General features: G+C 41.8%; 1 long non-coding RNA gene across 1 annotated transcript; it reads right to left on the reverse strand.

Annotated features, from left to right (window-relative positions):
• Window positions 1-3,426: 3,426 nt before the first annotated feature.
• On the reverse strand, window positions 3,427-4,868 carry LOC118560208. Its single transcript, XR_004929174.1, has 2 exons — window positions 4,204-4,868; window positions 3,427-3,724 (listed from the first exon to the last, which is right to left on the reverse strand). It is a non-coding gene; the product is annotated as an uncharacterized LOC118560208 (long non-coding RNA).
• Between the last annotated feature and the right edge of the window lie 16,462 nt (window positions 4,869-21,330).

Raw genomic sequence — 21,330 nt, forward strand, 5'->3', positions numbered from 1 at the left:
AAAATGGCCGACTTCCTGTAATATTTGCACTATGACATTAATTGTAAATTCTGAGCGTCTTAGTGAGCTCTACCACTGTACCAAATCTGATGTATCTACGATGAAGTAAGTGAATAGCAAAGGGTCCTTTGAAAATTGCTAGGTGGCGCCGTTGAGGCATTTTTCTTTTGATTTTTGTGACGACCTTAAAATACAAAATTTTTAAACAGTCACCATGCACCTGCAAAGTTTGGTGAGTTTTTGAGTATGATAAAGCCCCCAAAAAGGCCCCTCTTTAGGGGGGCAGAATAAAAATAATAATAAGAAACAACACAGAAACAATAGGCCTTCGCAGCGCTTCGCTGCTCGGGCCTAATAAAATCTGCAGTTACAATAGGCCTTCGCAGCGCTTAGCTGCTCGGGCCTAATAATAATAATAATAATAATAATAAAATCTGCAGTTACAATAGGCCTTCGCAGCGCTTAGCTGCTCGGGCCTAATAATAATAATAAGAAACAACACAGAAACAATAGGCCTTCGCAGCGCTTCGCTGCTCGGGCCTAATAAGAAGAAGAAACAACACAGAAACAATAGGCCTTCGCAGCGCTTCGCTGCTCGGGCCTAATAATAATAAGAAACAACACAGATACAATAGGCCTTCGCAGCGCTTCGCTGCTCGGGCCTAATAATTAAACACTACAGATACAATAGGCCTTCGCAGCGCTTTGCTGCTCGGGCCTAATAATTACATTAGCTATAGCAAATGACATAATGCTAATGCCCGGCCTCAAAAACAAGGCCCCCACTGGCGGATACAGGCGATCCAATTTTTGGATCAGGCACACCCCCTTTTGGAGACCAAAACTATTTTTTTTATAGCGGGCGGGCATTGGGCGGATGCTGTACTTTTTTTTTTTTTTTTTAACTCGGAGTGGCCATCGCCCTGGTAGTGCTGTCTTTGATGTGACAATCAAACAATTCAACCAATCAAATCAATGACTGAAGACAACACGCTAGCCAATTACAGCTGGAGAGGGGCAGGTCGCTTGGTCATACAAATGGAGAGAAGCCGGCACGGCGCGACTGTGGTCACCGTTGGTGTCGGTCGTGTGGGATGGATATTCGGTCTGATTACCAAATAATTACAAGAAGAGACAAAGAAGCAAGCAAAAGTGAGCTGGAAGCAGCGCTATTAATTTCTGTTTGAAACGTCAGCATTAAAGTCAACACTGGAGTAAACGTTCATGCTAGGAGGGTTAGCTAGACAGCCAGCAGCATAAGGATCTAAGCAGTAAAACTGAAGACTGCTAAACTGAAGAAACTTGGGTTACTTGCAGGCAGAAGGGAACTATATCTCACTGTTAGTTTCCATCCCAATCCCAGCATAAAACCTGCCCAACTAAAAAGAAAAAAACAAGCCCAAATCTCAAGCTGTCTTATGTTAAAAGCCGGAAAAAAAGTAAACTTTTATCAATAGCTTCACAATATGAATAATAAATCTACCTTAATAAAAACGTAGTTTCTCTTACAGAATATAGCTCAATCAAACATTTCTCTTTCACACAGCCATGAAATATTTTTAAGTTGATCAGTAGAACTCAACCCCTCTTGGGGCGTTTACATTGACCAATACAATTTCATAGAGACACTTGATCAACCATTATTCTTTTCTTGTTTTATTATAACAATCAATATTATTCATTATAACTTACATAGATCTCAACTCTCACGCATTGACCGTGTGACACACGCATTTCACTAACTTCACACGCTCACACGCAACACAAGACATTTCACACGCAAACATGGAATTTCTCACGCATAAAAATCACAAAGCCCATCTGGGCTGCGGACGACAAAACTCCGCCTTCTGCTGAGCTGTTTCGGCTTCTTTCACAACTTGTGGCCATCAGTAATTCCTGCTGCAGTTCATGTTAACAGAGCAGCAGGAAGAGTGATCAGAGTTATGAATAATTTTAGTCTTAACAGTGGTGAAAGTAAGCCGGTAAGGTCCTGTACCGCGTACACAGGAGGGGAGGGGGCGGAGGGAGAGCTGCTGCAAGATGACCGGTCCATTCAGAACCAGTCATGGCTGCACGCTGATCATAAAAACAGTTCTGCTAACCAGATGCAGTTTAAAACGCCACTTGGTCAGTTTATAAGTTTCGTTTTTATTAATTCTGCATTTTTTTAACTACATGCATCGTATTTCTGTGCCTCCGCGCTTGCTCCTCTCCCTCCCCTCCTTTCCCTCGGAGCAGGTGCTTTCTGGGCGCCCAGAGCGCACTGACGAGAGCAATAGAGATTTGTCTGGTCAGCGCGGCGACTGACTGAGAAACCTGTCGCTGTGAAAGGTGATGAGAATGTTATAAACTGTAACAGTCTAGAAATGCATTGAGCTGAAAGGAGGGAGACATCAGCAGCTGGATCGTGCGTAAAGACGCAGCGGGAACCTCTGTGTGCTTCAGTGTTGCTGCTGAGGGGATCATAAAGGCTTGATGAAACTCAGCCTGATTCACCAATTAGGTTATAGATTTACAATGATAAACAACCCATAGATGAATGTGTAACAGTATAATAATTCGGTCAATAATTAAAATCTACTTAATTTTATTCAGTATTATTTGAACAATTGTGTATTATTTATGTTTTAATCCATTAACTGAACAATAAAGTATTAATATGTCTCTTTCTCTTTTTAACACAAGTAATACATGTCTACTTCATTGTCTGGTGGGATAAAAATGAGATGGAGTTGACTCCACCGGCTCTTCCAGGGTCCGGTTAGCCCCGCCCCCAAACAAGCCCCGCCCCAAAATTAGCATAATCTCACTCCTAACTTTTGATAAAAGTTGAGAGGTCTGATTATAACTATTATTCATTGATGATGTCAGATTCGACTCATTTAAAAAATAAGTTGACTAGTAAAATGAGTGCAATGAGATGGCCATTTTATCAAAAGGGTTTTTGTTTTTTTTCCCATACATAGACAACTATTTTGATATATTTTGTTAGTAATTCTTTCTAAAAGCCCAACAAATGTGAAAAACTTCCCAAATTTTTACAACCTGCCCATAACCTATTTTAGTTGGATGGAAACCTGCCTAATTTGGTAACACTGAATACACTATTTATTTTTGTTAGATTTTTTTTTAGATTTTGGGATTTTATTGAGAGTTTGTTTCTTAGCACTGTAGGACATGTCACAAAGCCACTGTTCAGCCTGAAGCATGTAAAATGTTTTTTTTTTTTAAAGTGTGCCCCCCTGAAAAATGTAATGCCCCCCTGCAATTTGTTTCTGCAGCCAGGTCTGTCCGAGCATGAATTTGAATTGCTCACAGCTCAGATCTCGCGTTATTACAACGCGATTAAAACTATTTCCAAGTGTCAGGTTCAAACACCCAAATCATTCATTAACAACACAAGAAGGAGAGACAACAATGAGGTTAGTTTTCATAAATCTTGCAAGGAGAGGAGCTTAGACGCTTAATACAGATCTCCAAACTCGCTCTGAAGACACTCTGTCCCCTCCTTGCTTTTATTAGGGAAACCCTGGTTACATTGTCAAGCTAAGGGGTAGGGATAAGCAAAACACTCTGTGACCTTAGGAACACAGAGATAATACTAAGCAGTCCACACAGTACATTTATACATAAGCACTCCAAATACAGTTCATCACAGTTTCAGACATATTTAGAAAAACACTTATCGTCACAACACATTTCTCTGCTTTCTGCAGGCTTTCTGCAACGATAAGAGACAGAGTAAATCAATACACATACATAGAAAAATGAAACAGTAACCACTGGTCTATATATTCCAGCAAATATATGATTAACACAATAAACCTAATGAACAATAAACTAAAGTAAAGAGAGATCGGGCATATAAAATACACTGTAATAAAACCTTCAAACTTCTTAGTAGTAAAGAGTATATACGTAATAAATGCAATGAACTTAGTAGATAATAGTAAAATAGTAAGATAGAAAATAGTAAAAATAGTAAATTGTAAAAATAATTCTATCATTTCCCCCTTTTTATTATGTATAAACTCTTTTTCTCACGTCACTTCAGGCAGCCACTTCGTTAGATTTTCAGCTGGAAGGTCATTTTATGAAGGTAAATACATTATACATTCAGGGTTCAATTTACAACAGGGATTCGTGTGTGTATACTTCAGAAATAAAATATGTCAGGAAAGTGAGTTGGATAAAAGGTACCTGGCTCCTCACTGTTGTTTTCATCATTGTCATCGTGGGCTAATAGGGGATACATCTGTGCCATTTTGTCCTCCATGGGTGAAATTGCTGTAGTAATGAGACAATTCAACAAAGAACGCAGACAGGGAATAAAACAACATCCACACAATACCAGAATAGCAGTAAACACTGCAATGGAAACTACAATTGATGCGACCAGTGTTTTATACTTCCCAAACACGTCCAACTAGTGATCCCACATGGTAGTGTCTATCCCAGAATGCTCTTTCATCTTCTTATTGAGAGTGCGCAGACCCTCTATAGCCTTGGTCAGGCTACCATCAGCAGCGGTGTTGTTAGGAATGAATGTGCAGCACTGTTCTCCAAAAATAGCACAAACACCTCCTTTTTCTGCCAGCAGCATGTCGAGAGCTATTCTGTTCTGGAAAGCCAGCAGAGAAGTTGCAGCTAACTGATCGTGTACTGCTTCAAAACCGCTTTTGTCCAATTACCTAATCTCTGGATGTTGTAGTGGATGTAATTGATCCTGTCTACATTTTTATTGCTCGTGCACCACCAGCAGATAATCGATTCAAAACCTGCAGCTATTTGATTTGCTAATTTATACTTATTATGGACCCCACGAGGGATGCCGATGGCGTCTATATAAGTTGGATTTGCTTCACCTTGCCATATTGATCTTTCATTTCTTTTCCATGTTTCAGGAACCACACTAGATAACTGAGAGATTAGATCTTCGACTTTCATGGGGACCACAGACACAGGCAGTAACAAAGTAACTAAAGCACAATACCCGATAGCATTTCTTGGTAATTTATCAAACAAAACTGTCATCTCCACACCACCACCAGATGTCGCTTCTTGCTAGGGGGTTAAAATAAGGACTTACTGTTATAATGGTTAAACACCATGTTTTAGATAGATTTCCTAGTGTCTGGCCTTTTCCTGTCATGCTTATACAGGTGAAATTTCCATGTGCTACTTTTTTAGAAAACAATGGTTTCTTTTGGTTCACTGTAGTAAGAGGAAATATTGTGTCGCATTCTTTACAGGCATCATTTGGGTTAGTTCTGTTCATGACATTTGTTACGCACAGTTTAGGAATTGAGGCTGGAACTACGTTCAGTAGTGTTCTTGGGCCCATGCATATTACACAATCTCTTTGGTTGTATTTGCTGCCTGCTCTACCACTACCAACCAATTGTTACTAGTACCTGAAATTCCTGTTGCTATTTTGCACCAATCATCAGATTTAGCATTTTAACCCACAAGCATCACTCCTTTTGCAGCAGCCCCTGGAGAAACTGATGACGCTGTTGCACTAATATGATTAGTCTCACAGAGTGTTATTGGGAATTTTGGATCATACCCAAAGCTACGCGCCCACAAATAAAAACCCCAACATGTGGTACGACTACCTTTTGGTTGTTCAATGCTAGATAGATAGATGGGGGGTATTAGAGATTCAGCGATTAAATTTACTTTCAATAATATCCCAGTTTCAATCTTTCGCATTCTCAGAACCTTTTGATGATGTCGAGCAGATGGAGTAGTGCCATATCTAGGTGTCCACCTGTTTACTTCATCAGCCACTAGGGTGGACCATGCTTTGTTTTTTATGTCATTTGTCATATACCACGTGTGATCTCTGTAATCTACACCATTAGCTGTTTGGCTCTTCAATGCGGTGAACGGAATATTTACTACTAGGGAGGAGTTGGATTGCAGGCACACCTGCACTCCTACCTGATAATAATTTGGCCCTTGGCAGAATGTTTTCTCTCTTTTGTCTCTTTAAGGTTAGGTTAACAGTTTTAACTTTCGGGGGTTCCCACAAGTACCAGAAGAACAAAACGCTTAGAATCATGAGTAAAAGAAAAATGCTGCATCGCACTGTATCACAGAAACACCTAGAGGTCATTTTGGCTGAAATTCTCCTCTACTTGGTTCAGTGTGTCTCTTTGGCTTCACTGACTTTCGGATTCTCCTCGACTCTAAATGTCTGAGTCCACCCTATTATCAGACTTTTAAGCACCTCCCCTGTCGCAGTTTTCAGCCGAAATGACTTTTTTACAATGTGATAAATGAATCCAAGTAGATCTTTCAGCTATTTTAACAGCAGTAGGAGTTGTTAGCAGTACTTGGTGAGGCCCTTCCCACTTAGGTGAATGCCAGTGCTTCTTCTTTATGCTCCTCACCAAAACCCAGTCTCCTGGTTTCACAAGTTGGGTGTCCTGCTGGGAAACAGAATGACTCTCATCAGTTCCTTTTGTTTCTGCGTTTCTAGCATCTTCCTCATATAATCTGCTAAGTTGGATTCTTCATCAGTTTCCCACTGAGTCTTAAACTGGGGTAACCTGTAAGGTCTCCCAAACAGAGTTTCATAAGGTGTCAATCCATATGTTGATGTGATATTTATGTACATTTTTACTAAGTCCAAACACTTAGTCCATGGTCTGCCAGTTTCCTCCATGCACTTTTTTAGCCTGTTTTTTATTGTTTTTATTTATCTCTACTAAACCAGCACTTTGAGGGTGATACGCACAATGATGTTTTAGCTCTATGTGGAACAGAGTAAAATGGACTGAACTTATATAGCACTTTTCCAGTCATGCTGACCACCCAAAGCGCTGTACACTATAGCCACATTCACCCAGTCGCTCTCACTAACGCACACACATTTATACACCGAGACGCAGCTCGGTAGGCAACTTGGGGTTAAGTGCCTTGCCCAAGGGCACATCGACATGTGGCAAGGGGAAGCTGGAATCGAACCCACAACCTTCTGGTTGCCAGACAACTACTCAAGCCACAGTCGCACAGAGTAACTATGTGCTTCACTATTTGGTTTACAAAATGTGTTCCATCGTCACTTTATATTTTTTCTGGAGTGCCATACCTGGGAATGATATCTCTGCAGAGAGCTTTTGCCACTGTCAGAGCATCTGGTTTATTTGTTGGAAAAATTTCAATCCATTTAGAAAATGCATCAATTATCACTAAACAATATTTTTTTCCTTCACTTTTGTTTGGTTCAATAAAATCCATGTGAATAATTTGAAATGGATATTGTGGTGTTGGAAATCGCCCTTTACGTGGCCTCAAAAATCCCTGTGGATTGTGTTTGGCACATTTGAGGCATGCTCTACAAAAACCTTTTGAATAGGAAATAAATCCATAGGCTGTAAAATGTTTATTTATCTGTCCAACCATCCCCCCTCTGGAGACATGGGTCACCCCATGGGTCAAGATAGCCGCCCATTTATAAAGATTTTTAGGAAGGATAGGTTTGTTCTCAGGTCACATATAGATTTCATTTGTTAATTTAGCTCCATGTTTTAACCATAAATTATTTTCCGTGTCCGGAGCTTGCTGTTGCATATCTTTTAAAACGGTGTGGTCCAGAACAGTATTGGATCATGGCTGTAATGTAAGAGTGTGAATGGGGCCTAAAGCAGCTTCTTTTGCAGTTGTGTCAGCAAAGGCATTTCCCAAGGACACAATGTCTTTGCCTGCTTTGTGTGCAGCACATTTGCAAATGGCCAATGTGTGTGAATATTTTACTGAAATCAATATTTTTTTCAGTAATACAGCATGTGTCACTGGTTTACCAGTAGAGGTCACCATACCACGATTTTTTCCAATATTGAGCGAGAGTGCACTGTTGAAAATGCATACTGGCTGTCTGTGTAAATAGTTACATCTTTCCCTTTCATTAGTTTACAAGCTTCTGTTGAAGCAACTAATTCTGCAGCTTGAGCTGAGTATGCTGAAGGTAAAGCCCCAGATTTCAAAACCTTGTTAGAGGTAACAACTGCATAACCCGTTTGAGTTTTCTCAAACTCATTTTTTCGAGATGACCCATCGACAAATAATGTTTCGCCCTGAGGTAGTGGTAAATCTTGAAGGTCAGGTCTACTCTTAGCTGTTTGTTCTGCTAATTCTTGACAGTCATGTTTAAAGCCTTCATCTGGGAGTGGAAGTAAGGTGGCAGGATTTAAAGTGGTACATCTTTCAATAGTCAGATGAGGCTGAGAGAGTAGGGTTGCCATACAGGAAAGGTGTCTAGCTAGAGAAAGAAAATTCATGTTTGTCTAGAGCAGCAGGGCTGAAACTGTCAAAATCAAAGGATGAAACAAAACTATTGTAGCACTACTTTCAATAGCCATGGAAGCTGCAATAACAGCTCGCACACAATGGGGGAGTGCCGGTCCAGGTTAAAGGTGAGGTCATTTTTAGTTCATAAATAGGGAATCAGATCCTTTAACCTCACCAAACAACTTGCATACGATGAAAGATGAGAGTGAGAAAGAGATCCTGATGGTAGATCATCTTTACATCATATAAAGATGATCTACCATCAGTATCAACATTCACGCAGGAAATTAAGTTGTGGCACACAAAGTGGTCATCATCAGTGGAAAAACCCAGCTCTCTCCCTGAAAAAGGATAACAAATATGAAGTGCTACCCAAACATTTATATGATTCTTCACCTTCTGTCAGTTATACCTGTTACGAGTGCTTCTGTGGAATGTGCTAACTCGGGACTTAAAGCAGTGAAAACTTTGCTGAGGTCGACAATGGGACAAAAAAGGTTTGTGGCTTTGCTACTTATGTATGTCCGCAAGGACATTCATTTAGACATCAACAAAATCATCAACATATTTGCCCAGAAGCACCCCAGAGGGTTGACATTCATAAACCCATTATCATCGTCATCATGAAGTTGAAGGTGTTGTAGAAGAGAACAATATTCTTTGTCAGGTCTTACTGTTCTATTATAGGCTTATGGCTTAACTTCACTATAAATGTTCATTGGTTTAACTTACTTTAAAGTTTTTTTTCTCTTAACATAGTTTATCTCGTTAAAATATATTCAAAACTCCTTTATCACTTGAACCATAACAACCATAACAGTCCTTGGGTCTTTTTAAGTAATTTTTTTCTTAATATAGTTTCTCTGGATGAAATTAATTGTTAAAATACATGTATATTAAAAAATCCTTTATCATTTCAACCATACCAAACCATTCTTAAGTCCTTGGGTCTTTTTATTTCATTTTACTAAATAAATATAATTTCTGGAAATAAAGAAAATCTTTGTTTGATTAATTGTTGATACGGATAATTTTTTCTTCAAACTACTTTTTAACCTTGTGCATGCTGTAAAAACAAAGAAATTTTGTCTTAAAAATCATTTTTCAATTACAATAATGTAATCATGCTAATTCCACTTATGTTCATCCATTAAAATTATTATCAAATCAAAAACCCTTAGATGAATAATTAGGGTAGCATGAAAGAGTAAAGATGGCATTCTTTGGTCATTTAGCCTCACATTGTCTTGACATGACCCTTAGGTGCGCACCCCCCTTTAAAAAATCCTGGATCCGCCCCTGGCCCCTGTCCCTCATAGACACAGTGTTTCCCATATGCTCATTTATTTGCGGGGGCCACAATATCAACGCTGACTGCCACAGACTGATTTTCTTTTTTATTAGGCCTATTTAAAATCGTATTTGATTGCAGAGCACATTTCTCACTCACCCGTCCCTCTCGCTCTTCCCTATCCCTCATATACCTGCTGCACAAATCCAGCACAACACTGTCAATGTCAGAGACCCAGCTTAAAAAAGTTATTAGCAAGCATGTAAGGAGCCCCGCCCAAAACACACACACACACACACACACACACACACACACACACACACACACACACACACACACACACACACACACACACAATTACACTGTCATTCTTCGGGAAACACTGAACACTCCTTTCTCTAAATTGTAATGTTTACTTTTGCTTTACTTCTACTGCTATTTAAAGAGCCGTTATTCACATAGTAAGACATGCCTCTGTATGTTGGTTCTATAAAGTGCAGAACGCAGTTACATCCACGAATCGGGTGGGTCTTTGTCATAAAAATTAACATTCTTATTAATGGATTGCGGATGGATGAAATAGGATTAATCGATTCCCTATTAAGAAACACGCTATGCGCTTTACGCACAAGGTACAGCACCAAAACTTCATTGATTATTTAACGTTAATCTCCGGTTAGGATGCCCTGACAGCAGCCTCTCCACTCATGAAAGGAAATCGTTAAAGAAAACACGTAGAATTCTATTTATGCATGAACCGCAATGATAAAGATATAGAATAATTTTAATCTTTTAATCACGGATTTTTCAAGTGGTGCCGAAACACCACTTAATTTCGGGTTAAAGACGTTGTACCGCTCACTACTGAGACTGTAACGTTAACTTTATTATTAACGTTACTACATGATATTACTGCGTCACAGCATAAGCAATAACACGTTACTATAAAAAAACTGGTGTAACGTTACAATGAAAGATCAAGACAGGCATCAACAGAACAACAACTGTTGAGTTAACATAGGACAGCATAAATGTTAACTTCCTAAACATCACAACTTCACTTACTGGTCTCAGTGATGTGAATGTGGGCAGAGCTGGAGGTGCCAGTGGGTTGAGGTTACCCTGTGGTGTGGTCGCCTGAAACATGAGCCCGTATAATGTCAGATACGGCGGCAAAGCCCCCTCAACTTAATGTAACGTTAGCGAGCAAGCAAACGAGCTAACGTTAGCTCTCCAAGAATGTTATCCACATATTAACCACAGCACAAAATACTAGGCTTCATACACTTGATAGTTTTGTAGCTAACCAGCTTATTTGAAGGTTACCTTAACGTTAACTCTGAATCACAGCTACAGAAGTGCATCACAAAGACCTCAACGCTAGCTTGCATTTGACTCATACGTTAACGTTACCTGGCTAAGTACATTAGCTAAAAGTAACTCCGTCCTGCATGCATTAATAAATTAAAATGAAACCCAAACTTACCGTTAATGGTATGGCTGGCAACGATACCAGAGGAACTACACCCTGGAGGGCAGTCCGCACACCTGCCACAACCGCTCGCTCAATCTCCCCCAGTAGTGGAGTAACGTCAGACATTTTCTTCTGGTATCACCATCATCTTCGTTTTCTTCTTTGGGGGAGGGGGGGGGGGGTTGTTATGGTGGTTGTCATTAGGAAATGTTGCATTACCACCATCTACTGGATTAAACTGTTTCTCAGTGTGGCATATTTACAGTGTCCTCCACAGATGGATCTCATGGTTGATCCAAGGTCAGTGGTGTGGGCGAGAACCCGATAGGGGGTGTGGTCAATTTGCATATTTTCGAAACATTTAGATTTAACATTTAAGATTTAGATTTAACATTTAGATATAGATTTAGCATTTATATATGGATTTAACATTTAGATATAGATTTAACATTTAGATATGGATTTAACATTTAGATATAGATTTACCATTTAGATATAAATGTATCATTTAGATATAGATTTAACATTTACATTTAACATTTAAATATAGATTTAACATTTAGATTGAACATTTTGCATTTAGATATAGATTTAACATTTAGATATGGATTTAACATTTACATATAGATTTATCATTTAGATTTAAATTTATATTTAGATATAGATATATAGATATAGACCCCTACTGGGCTGCCACCTTACCGTGGTGGTGGGCAGCCCAAAAAGCCCCTTATGATGAATACAATTTTTGGACGTTGTGTTCCCTCGGCCGGACGCGGGTCACTGGGGCCCCACTCTGGAGCCATCCTGGAGGTGGGGCACGTTGGCGAGCGTCTGGTGGCCGGGCTTTTACCCATGGAGCCCGGCCAGGCTCAGCCCGAAGAGGAAACATGGGTCCCCCTTCCGATGGGCTCACCACCTGTCAGAGGGGCCAAAGGGGTCGGGTGCATTGTGCAACGGGTAGCAGTAGAGGGCGGGGACCTTGGCGTTCCAATCCTCGGCTGCAGAAGCTGGCTCTTGGGACGTGGGGGTGGTGTGCTGCTGACCTCGACTCGGGACGTCGTGTTTCGGTGGGCGGAATACTTCGAAGACCTCCTTAATCCCACCAACACGTCTTCTATTGCGGAAGCAGAGCCTGAGGACTCTGGGTCGGGTTCTCCCAGGTTGCGGAGGTTGTTAAAAAGCTCCTCGGTGGCAAAGCCCCGGGGGTGGATGAGATTCACCCTGAGTACCTTAAGGCTCTGGATGTTGTGGGGCTGTGTTGGTTAATGCGGCTGTGCAGCATTGCGTGGACATCGGGGGCAGTTCCCCTGGATTGGCAGACCGGGGTGGTGGTCCCCCTATTTAAGAAGGGGGACCGGAGGGTGTGTTCCAACTACAGAGGAATCACACTCTTAAGCCTCCCTGGTAAGGTCTATTCAGGGGTTCTGAAAAAGAGGGTCCGTCGGATAGTTGAATCTCGGATTCAGGAAGAGCAGTGTGGTTTTTGTCCTGGCCGTGGAACACTGAACCAGCTCTATACCCTCAGCAGGATTCTGGAGGGGGCATGGGAGTTTGCCCAACCAGTCTACATGTGCTTTGTGGATCTGGAGAAGGCATTCGACCATGTCCCCCGAGGGATCCTGTGGGGGGTACTCCGGGAGTATGGAGTACCGGACCCTTTAATAAGGGCTGTCAGGTCTCTGTACGACCGGTGTCAGAGTCTGGTCCGCATTGCCGGCAGTAAGTAGGACTCGTTTCCAGTGAGAGTTGGACTCCGCCACGGTTTGTCCTTTGTCACCGATTCTGTTCATAACTTTTATGGACAGAATTTCTAGGCGCAGCCAAGGTGTTGAGGGGATCCGTTTTGGTGGGCTTAGGATTGCGTCTCTGCTATTCGCGGATGACGTGGTCCTATTGGCTTCATCAGGGCGTAATCTACAGCTCTCACTCGAGCGGTTCGCAGCCAAGTGCGAAGCATCCGGGATGAAAATCAGTGCCTCCAAATCCGAGACCATGGTCTTGAACCGGAAAAGGGTAGAGTGCCTTCTTCGGGTTGGGGAGGATGTCCTGCCCCTAGTGGAGGAGTTCAAGTATCTTGGGGTCTTGTTCACGAATGAGGGGAAGATGGAGCGGGAGATCGACAGGCGGATTGGTGCAGCGTCTGCTGTGAAGCGGGCACCGTACCGATCCGTTGTGGTGAAGAGAGAGCTGAGCCAAAAGGCGAAGCTCTCGATTTACCGGTCGATCTACGTTCCTACCCTCATCTATGGTCACGAGCTTTGGGTCGTGACCGAAAGAACGAGATCCCGCATACAAGCGGCTGAAAATGAGTTTTCTCCGTAGTGTGTCTGGGCTCTCCCTTAGAGATAGGGTGAGGAGCTCGGTCATCCGGGGTGGACTCAGAGTAGAGCCGCTGCTCCTCCACGTCGAGAGGAGCCAGTTGAGGTGTCTCGGGCATCTGGTCAGGATGCCTCCTGGACGCCTCCATGGTGAGGTGTTCCGGGCACGTCCCACCGGGAGGAGGCCCAGGGGAAGACCCAGGACACACTGGAGGGACTATGTCTCCCGGCTGGCCTGGGAACGCCTTGGGATTCCTCCTGAGGAGCTGGCCCAAGTGGCCGGGGAGAGGGATGTCTGGGCCTCCCTACTGAAGCTGCTACCCCCGCGACCCGACCCCGGATAAGCGGAAGAAGACGGACGGACGGATGGACGGACGGATATAGATTTAACATTTAGATTTAACATTTAACATTTAGCTAATTATTTTACTTCATAAACATATTGATAGGGTTATTAAAGATAACCCCTTTTATCCTAGAATGAAAACCACACAACACAAGTTTTAGACATTTCTATAGAAAAGGACAGAGGAACCCAAACGGAGAACTACACTCCCTTAAGGTTTAGGAACGTCTGCGTCGGGTCATCTCTGTCCTTCTCCCTTATTATCACACATCAAAGAGGGGGTCAGGAGGGTTGGGTCAGAAGGAATGGGTCAGGAGGTTTCAGGAATTTACAGCATGGGGGTTAAAAACAAACATGGGAGCAAGCTTTGTTGCGGCCTTCTCTGAAAGAACCATTTGTTCTCCCTGTCTAAGGTTAAATACAACAGAACCTTCCTGAAAGCAAGCTCTTAAAAACAAACCAAATACCTGTAACTTGATAGAAATAAAATGATTACATTCACATTATCTAACACATATTGTTGACAATTGCATATAAGATCTTGTTTATCATGAATTTCTGTCTTAAATGTGAGAAAAGTGAGCAAAATAATCAAAATATATCAGCTATAGAATTTTATCTGAAATTTTACATTTGGCACCCCATACTCTAACTATAAGCTTTGTCAAAAAGGAAAGTTTTAAAGTTAGTCTTAAAAGTAGACAGGGGTGTCTGCCTCACGGACCAAAACTGGGAGTTGGTTCCGTAAGAGAGGAGCCTGATAACTAAAGGATCTGCCTCCCATTCTAATTTTAGAGACTCACTAAACTACCAGTAGACCTGCAGTCTGAGAACGTAGTGCTCTGTTAGGAACATACGGGGTAATCAGAGCTCTGATATATGATGGAGCTTGATTATTAAGGGCTTTATACGTGAGAAGAAGAATTTTAAATTCTATTCTTGATTTAACAGGGAGCCAATTAAGGGAAACTAAAGATGGAGAAATATGACCCCTCTTGTTGATTTTCATCAGAACTCTTGCTGCAGCATTTTGGATCAGCTGAAGACTTTTTGTGGACTTCCTGATAGTAAAGAATTACAATGGTCCAGCCAAATGACTCTGGGTAAATTTGGCAACTGTACTGAAGAGAAATCTAGGATTATTTTTATTCTCATCAATTAATGATAAAAATATGCTGCTCTAACTCTGTGAAGGGTCTTTTATACAAAAGTACACTGTTTTTTCCAGATTAGGTAGGATTCATCTTGATGTGCCGAGCGCCATTTTCTCTCCAATTTCCTAACAGTGTGCTTCAAGGAATGCGGCTCTAAATTAAACCAGGGAGCCAGCTTCCTGTGAATAATCACCTTCTTTTTCTAGGGAGCTACATTATCTAATGTAGAACGCAATGGGGAAGTCACATCGTTAACAAAGGTGTCTATTTGTGAATGGGAAGAAACAACATTGCTGCTATCTGCAGGAAATTTCTGCAATACCGAGGATATTAAAAGGGGGACAGACTCTTAATTTTGATACAGCATTATCTAATAAATATCTACTATAATGAACCCTCTTTAGGGGGTGGAGAATTCAGTTATATTAAACTCAAAGGTTATTTAAAGAATAGTCAGATAGGACAGGGTTGTGAGTAAATACTGTTAATTCTTCACATTTAATGCCATATTTCAGCACAAGGTCTAAAGTATGAAGCCAAGAGTGTGTCAGTTAATTGGACATTTTGAGCAAAACCAATTGCTTCAAGGATAGTTTTAAAGGCTACACTAAGGTTATCACATTTAGTGTCAACATAAATGTTAAAAATCCCCTACTATAATAATCTTGTCAGTATTTAACACCAAACCAGTTAAGAAGTGTGACAACTGATCCAAAAACTGAGAGTAAGGGCCTGGTGGACGATACAAAACAACAAAGAGAAGAGGTTTTATTGCTTTGCAGTTTGGATGAGGGAAACTGAGGGTTAAATTTTCAAAAGAATTGTAGTTATTAATTAGCCTGGGACTAATTAATAAATCAGACTGAAAGATGGTTACTACTCCTCCTCCTCTTCCCGTAGAACTGGGAATGTGGAAATTTTAATAATTGGATGGAGTTGACTCATTTATATTACATAGTCCTCTTGTAGCCAGGTTTCTGTGAGACAAATAAATCAATCTGATTATCAGAAATCAATTCATTAACTAACAAAGTCTCTGGAGGGAGAGACCCCTATATTTAACAGACCACATTGAATTTTTGGTTAAAGGTGAGCCGTATTGATTTTTATTAGATTTTATGATTTGCTCCTTTTAGATCAGTTTTTGATCTGTTCAGTTTTGGCCGTGTGAAAGACACTGTTTCAATAGGGTAATGGGTGGGTAACAGTACAGAAGCTGCAGAGAGGTGTGTTAAACTACGGCTCTGCTTCCTGTTCTGTTCCTGGGTTGTCAGCATTTAGGAGAACTAATAAATATCCGGCCAGATTCCTAGAAAAAACAGCTGTACCATCCAATGTGGGATGAGTGTCGTCTCTCAGGATCAGACCAGGTTTTCCCCCAGAAAGTTTGCCATTTATCAATGTAGCCCATTTCAGGACACCACCTAGACCAACCAGCAGTTGAATGATGACATGCGGCTAAACATGTCATCACTGGTCTGATCAGGCAGGGGACCAGAAGTTTTAGCAAACTTACACACCGAAGCAACACTAACTTTAGTGACCTCTGATGGGCGTAACCGGGTGTCATTACCACCAGCGTCAATAAGAATTGTACTGTATTTACGCTTATCCTTAGCCACCACTTTCAGGTAGGATTGATGTCGCCCGTTCTGGGCCCCTGGCAGGCATTTGACTATGGTCTCTGGTGTCTCTTGTGCCACATTTCTGACTATTACGCTTCAAATCAACAGAGTTTCTCATTAGGTGTGTCGCTGAGTGGGGGAAAATTTGTTAGAAATGCAGACGGGTTGGTGTTGACCTGGAGGCTGGAATCTAGAGCTATGCTTCCTACGAACCGTCACCCAGCCCGGCCTGGTTGGGTTGCTGCTGCTGGAGGACGCTACGTGAAGTTAAGCTATGTCGCTCCGCGCTAGCAAAGGGGCGGCTATCAGCTGGTTTTTCAAACAGCACAGAGCCGGGTCTCCAATTCTGACACCCTCGATTCCCCCAGCTACAAAAACACTACTTTATTACATGTACCATTATCACTAAATGAGGCAGAGGAATAACTAAACATCTGACACACAGAGCAGGAGATAGGGGGGAGACTTAGACAGGAGACTGAGAACCTGATGGACGGATAGGGGAGAGAAAGCCATTATGAGGCTAAGCTAGGCTAGGCTAGTGACCTCTTACCACGGCGAGAAAAGCAACCGTGTGAAACATGAAGAGTTCCCAACGTGAAGTGCAGCAACAGAGAATGTTCTGAAAGTGCTTATGTATTAGAAACTGATAGATGTAACAGCAAAGAGATTAAAGATAAAAGTGAGAGAGTGCTGGAACAGCAGACTGCAATTCACACCATTACAACAGGAAGTGACACAGATAGCCTTAGAGCAAACATGACAGTGACGATGCTGGCAGAAGAATGAGCTTTTCCCTCAACCCCACATGATATTATGTTTGTACCAATATGAATATATTTGTATGAACCTGATAATTATATTGTATAGATGTGATGATTATATTGTAATAAAATGTGATAATTATATTGTATAAATGTGATGGTGGCGGGTGTATGCTTTTAGTCTGACTCGTTTAAGACAAAGAAGAAGCATGTATATCATCTACTCAGAAAGTAGAATGGCAAATTTACAGGAATTGATGAAGTTTTACTTTATGCTTTGGTATCCCACCTTATTTTCAACAGAATATGGAGACCAGTGAGTGTTGATGGGGTGTTTTTTGTGTAAGACTTCCAGTTTGGGTCCCTTCCCTGTCCTGGCTAGCTTGCTGAAAAGCGACTCATACTTGCCATTCGCAAGATGGCCTCGGCAAGACCACCCAGCACCGAATGCTGGACAGCCTCTCGTCCCCCCTGACAGAGGTCTTCTGTTTCCAGGTGAAAATCATCAGTCCCCTCCTCCAGATGGATGGATGGATGGATGGATGGATGGATGGACAGGGCTATTTATTTTCCCTTGCCATCAAGATCTCTGTCAACTTCATCTGGAAACGGATGCATTCAACACCTAAAGGGCGCAGCCATGTTGAACTGGTTGAACTCGTACAGCCGCACAGCAAAAACGAATCACAGTGACCTCTTGGACCGGAGTGCAACGGTTTGTATTTTTTATTGGCTATAACTTATTAATGTGCAATTGAAAACATGGGAACATTGGTTTTTGAGATCACTGCTATCTGTAGCAACTGATCCAAGTGCAAGAAAGTTGCCCCCTGACAGTTCATACGAAGGTTCTTAAGGAGACGTCCTACAGATTCTGGCCTATGGCCCTAAAACACCTTTTTACACTTTAGTGAATCATTAAACAATGTTGCCACTCCCCCCTTTCCCTTTGCTGTCTGATTTCACAAATAAATTTGTAGTTTGGAACAGTTGACTCCATCAGAATAGCTGCTTCATTAAAATCATGTAACCATGTTCTGTTAAAAACATAACATCAAGACTCTAGGGTAGTTCATTGTTATTGTTTTGAGGCGGGTTTTTCGCGCATGCGCGCCGGACTGGTAGGCAAAAGGCGAACACAATGGCGGACGCAAACAGAGAAACTGACGAGTTCTCCGCGTATTTTTCTTCTTTAGATAACGTACTACAAGATCGTTTTAAGAGTAAGTTGATGGTTGATGGTATCAGATTGCCAGATCCACACAGCAAAAGCCTTAAGGGACGGAGCGAGTCTGTGAAATGCTGGCCAAGCGCTCCGTACTATGACATATACAGCTGCCTTATAAACATGGCAGGCCAGTACAGACAGAGAGCACGAAAGCCCCTGAAACCACTGGACGGCTACAATTATTTTAAATCGGGAAAAAGGCTCCAGCAACGCCCGCGACGCCATGAGGGATTAATCGGTCAGAAAATGGATGGATGGATGGATGTTGTCACACATGTTTGTGCAACAGCACAAAGCGCGTCGGACACAGACCGCGTCTCAGCAGAGGCCGGTAGGTTAAAAAAAAAAATTTCACTACGGATTATTTAGGTGTTTTTGTCTTGTTAAAATGGGTGGCGGTGTCGGCGACATTGCAGCGTAAACACAGATGTACTAGCGCCCGTGAACCGGGGCGTAATGGCAGCAGCAGCTGCTGTAGCCCCTGCTGCTAGCTGCTGCTAGCCGCCCCGGCCCGGCCCGTGTAGTGTTTACGCAGCAGCCGCTGGCTGCTGCCGCAGCCCGTGAACTGGCAGAGCAGCCGCTGCCTGCTCCGCCGCTGCTGCTTGGCTACTGCTGCTACCGCTTCTCCGGCCCGTTGTAGCGATCTGTGTACCCTCCGCCGCTATTTAAGTAGAACAATGACTAGAGCAGAATTAAGTTGTATTTACGGAGATGAAGTGTAGACTGCAAATTCTGTCGTAATATGATGGCTCCCCCAGTCCATTGGGAGTGTCTGCCTGCGCTCTTTTCATTGAAAATATCCATTTCTTTCTTCGTCCTTCCTCCTTTGGAAAACGACAGAAACGTACATCCAACGATTTGAAATGCCTCTCTGTGCAACCGGGAGCGCAACAAGTCGTAGGCATTGCTTAGATTCCATAAATAAACGAAGTAAAAGTACGCTCTAATTCACCCGTTTTGTCATGTAGTAGACGAGAACAGTACTGTTTTCTGCCTACCAGCGGGACCCGGATGTAGCGCTGACGTCACACGTGAACTACCCTATTGTCAGTAACTTTCACCCAGGCTTTCACCCAGCACTGAATGCTGGACAGTCTCTTGTCTTGACAAGAGGTCTTCTGTTTCCTGGTGAAAATCATCAGCCCCCTCCTCCTGGCAGGAGTGCTTGTGTTTCAGCTGGAATTTTTATTTAATTTATGTAATTTAATCTTAAAACTTCAGTCACTGTTCTGTATTTGTGAATCCTATTTTGTTTGCTTTAAGGATTAAATATAATTCATTATTTATATAGGCTTTTATTTATTAAAAGCAAGAGATAAGCGTGTCGGAAAATGAATGGATGAATGGATGAATGGACAGGGCTATTTATTTTCCCTTGCCATCAAGATCTCTGCCAACTGGCACCAGAAAATGGTATTATTGGGCTTTCTTCGTCTGGAAACGGATGCATACAACACCTTAAGGGCGCAGCCATGATGAACTGGTTGAGCTCGTACAGCCGCACAGCAAAACTCGAATCACGTGACCTCTTGGACCAGAGTGCAATAGTTTATATATTTTTATTGGCTATAACTTATTAATGTGCAAGTGAAAACGTGGGAACATTGTTTCTTGAGATCACTGCTATCTGTAGCAACTGATCCAAGTGCAAGAAAGTTGCCCCCTGACAGTTCATATGAAGGTTCTTAAGGAGACGTCCTACAGATTCTGGCCTACGGCCTAAAACACCTTTTTACACTTCATTAAACAATGTTGCCATTCCCCCACCTTTCTTTACTGTCTGCTTTCACAAAGAAATTTGTAGTTGGAGCAGTGGACTCCATCATAATAGCTGCTTGATTATAATCATGTAACCATGTTTCTGTTAAAAAACACAAACATCAAGATTATTGTCAGTAATGAAGTCATTAATTAAAAGGGATTTTCCTGACAGAGATCTAATGTTTAATAAAGCCAGTTTGTATGACTTAGTGGTAGATATTGTCTCTGTGGCAGCTTGCATCTGACAGTTATGACTTTTAAGTATGATTGTTTATTCCAGTTTGTTATCCTTTTGTTTTTTTCTTATTTCTGCAAAGTATCATCACAGGTATTCCATAATCTCCGACAGAAGCCCAAGCTGATGCTGGAAAACTATCATCCCTGATAAGGGTTGTACTAGGGCCCAGTGTGTATCACAGAGATATTATCTGAAGGTCTTGTAACGACAGTGGAGAGGAAAGCTCCTCTTAACAGGAAGAAACATACAGAAGATCCAGGCTCAGTATGAACAGCCAAATGCCAGAGACATTTGAGAGAGATGAAGTGGTCAAAGGGGACTGAGCCAAGGAGAACCGTCTGACCGGACTGAATTCTCACCTGCGGATAGGTTTTACTTCCTCAAAGGTTAACCCTCAGAGAAAGAGGTGAGGAAAGGGAGTGTGAATAGTAAGAGATATCAATCTAATAGAATGTTGCAACATCCAACTTCATATTTGCATTCGTAAATACATATGGATTTGGAAATACTTTGTGTAATGGATAACATAAGAATATAGCTCACACAATGCTTGTGTTAAAACAATTGACTGGATATCTCAGAGCTTCAGTCCAGAGGAGAATGTAAGCTCTTCCCCTCACTGTTTCACTCTGTTCATTCGAATACGGCAGGTGTCATTCATCAAAAACCAAAATATATTCATGAAATCCAAATGGCTAATAAAATCCACATTGTTATATACTGATGATAGTTGTTCTTTCTAGCAATGCAAATCCCTCTCTTAAGCGAGACAATTACCCTCAAAGTAAGGTCTCAACAATAAAAGACTACCCGATCAGTTGAAACAA

The sequence above is a fragment of the Fundulus heteroclitus genome, unplaced genomic scaffold (assembly GCF_011125445.2).
Source record: "Fundulus heteroclitus isolate FHET01 unplaced genomic scaffold, MU-UCD_Fhet_4.1 scaffold_406, whole genome shotgun sequence".
NCBI classification, from domain to species: Eukaryota; Metazoa; Chordata; class Actinopteri; order Cyprinodontiformes; family Fundulidae; genus Fundulus; species Fundulus heteroclitus.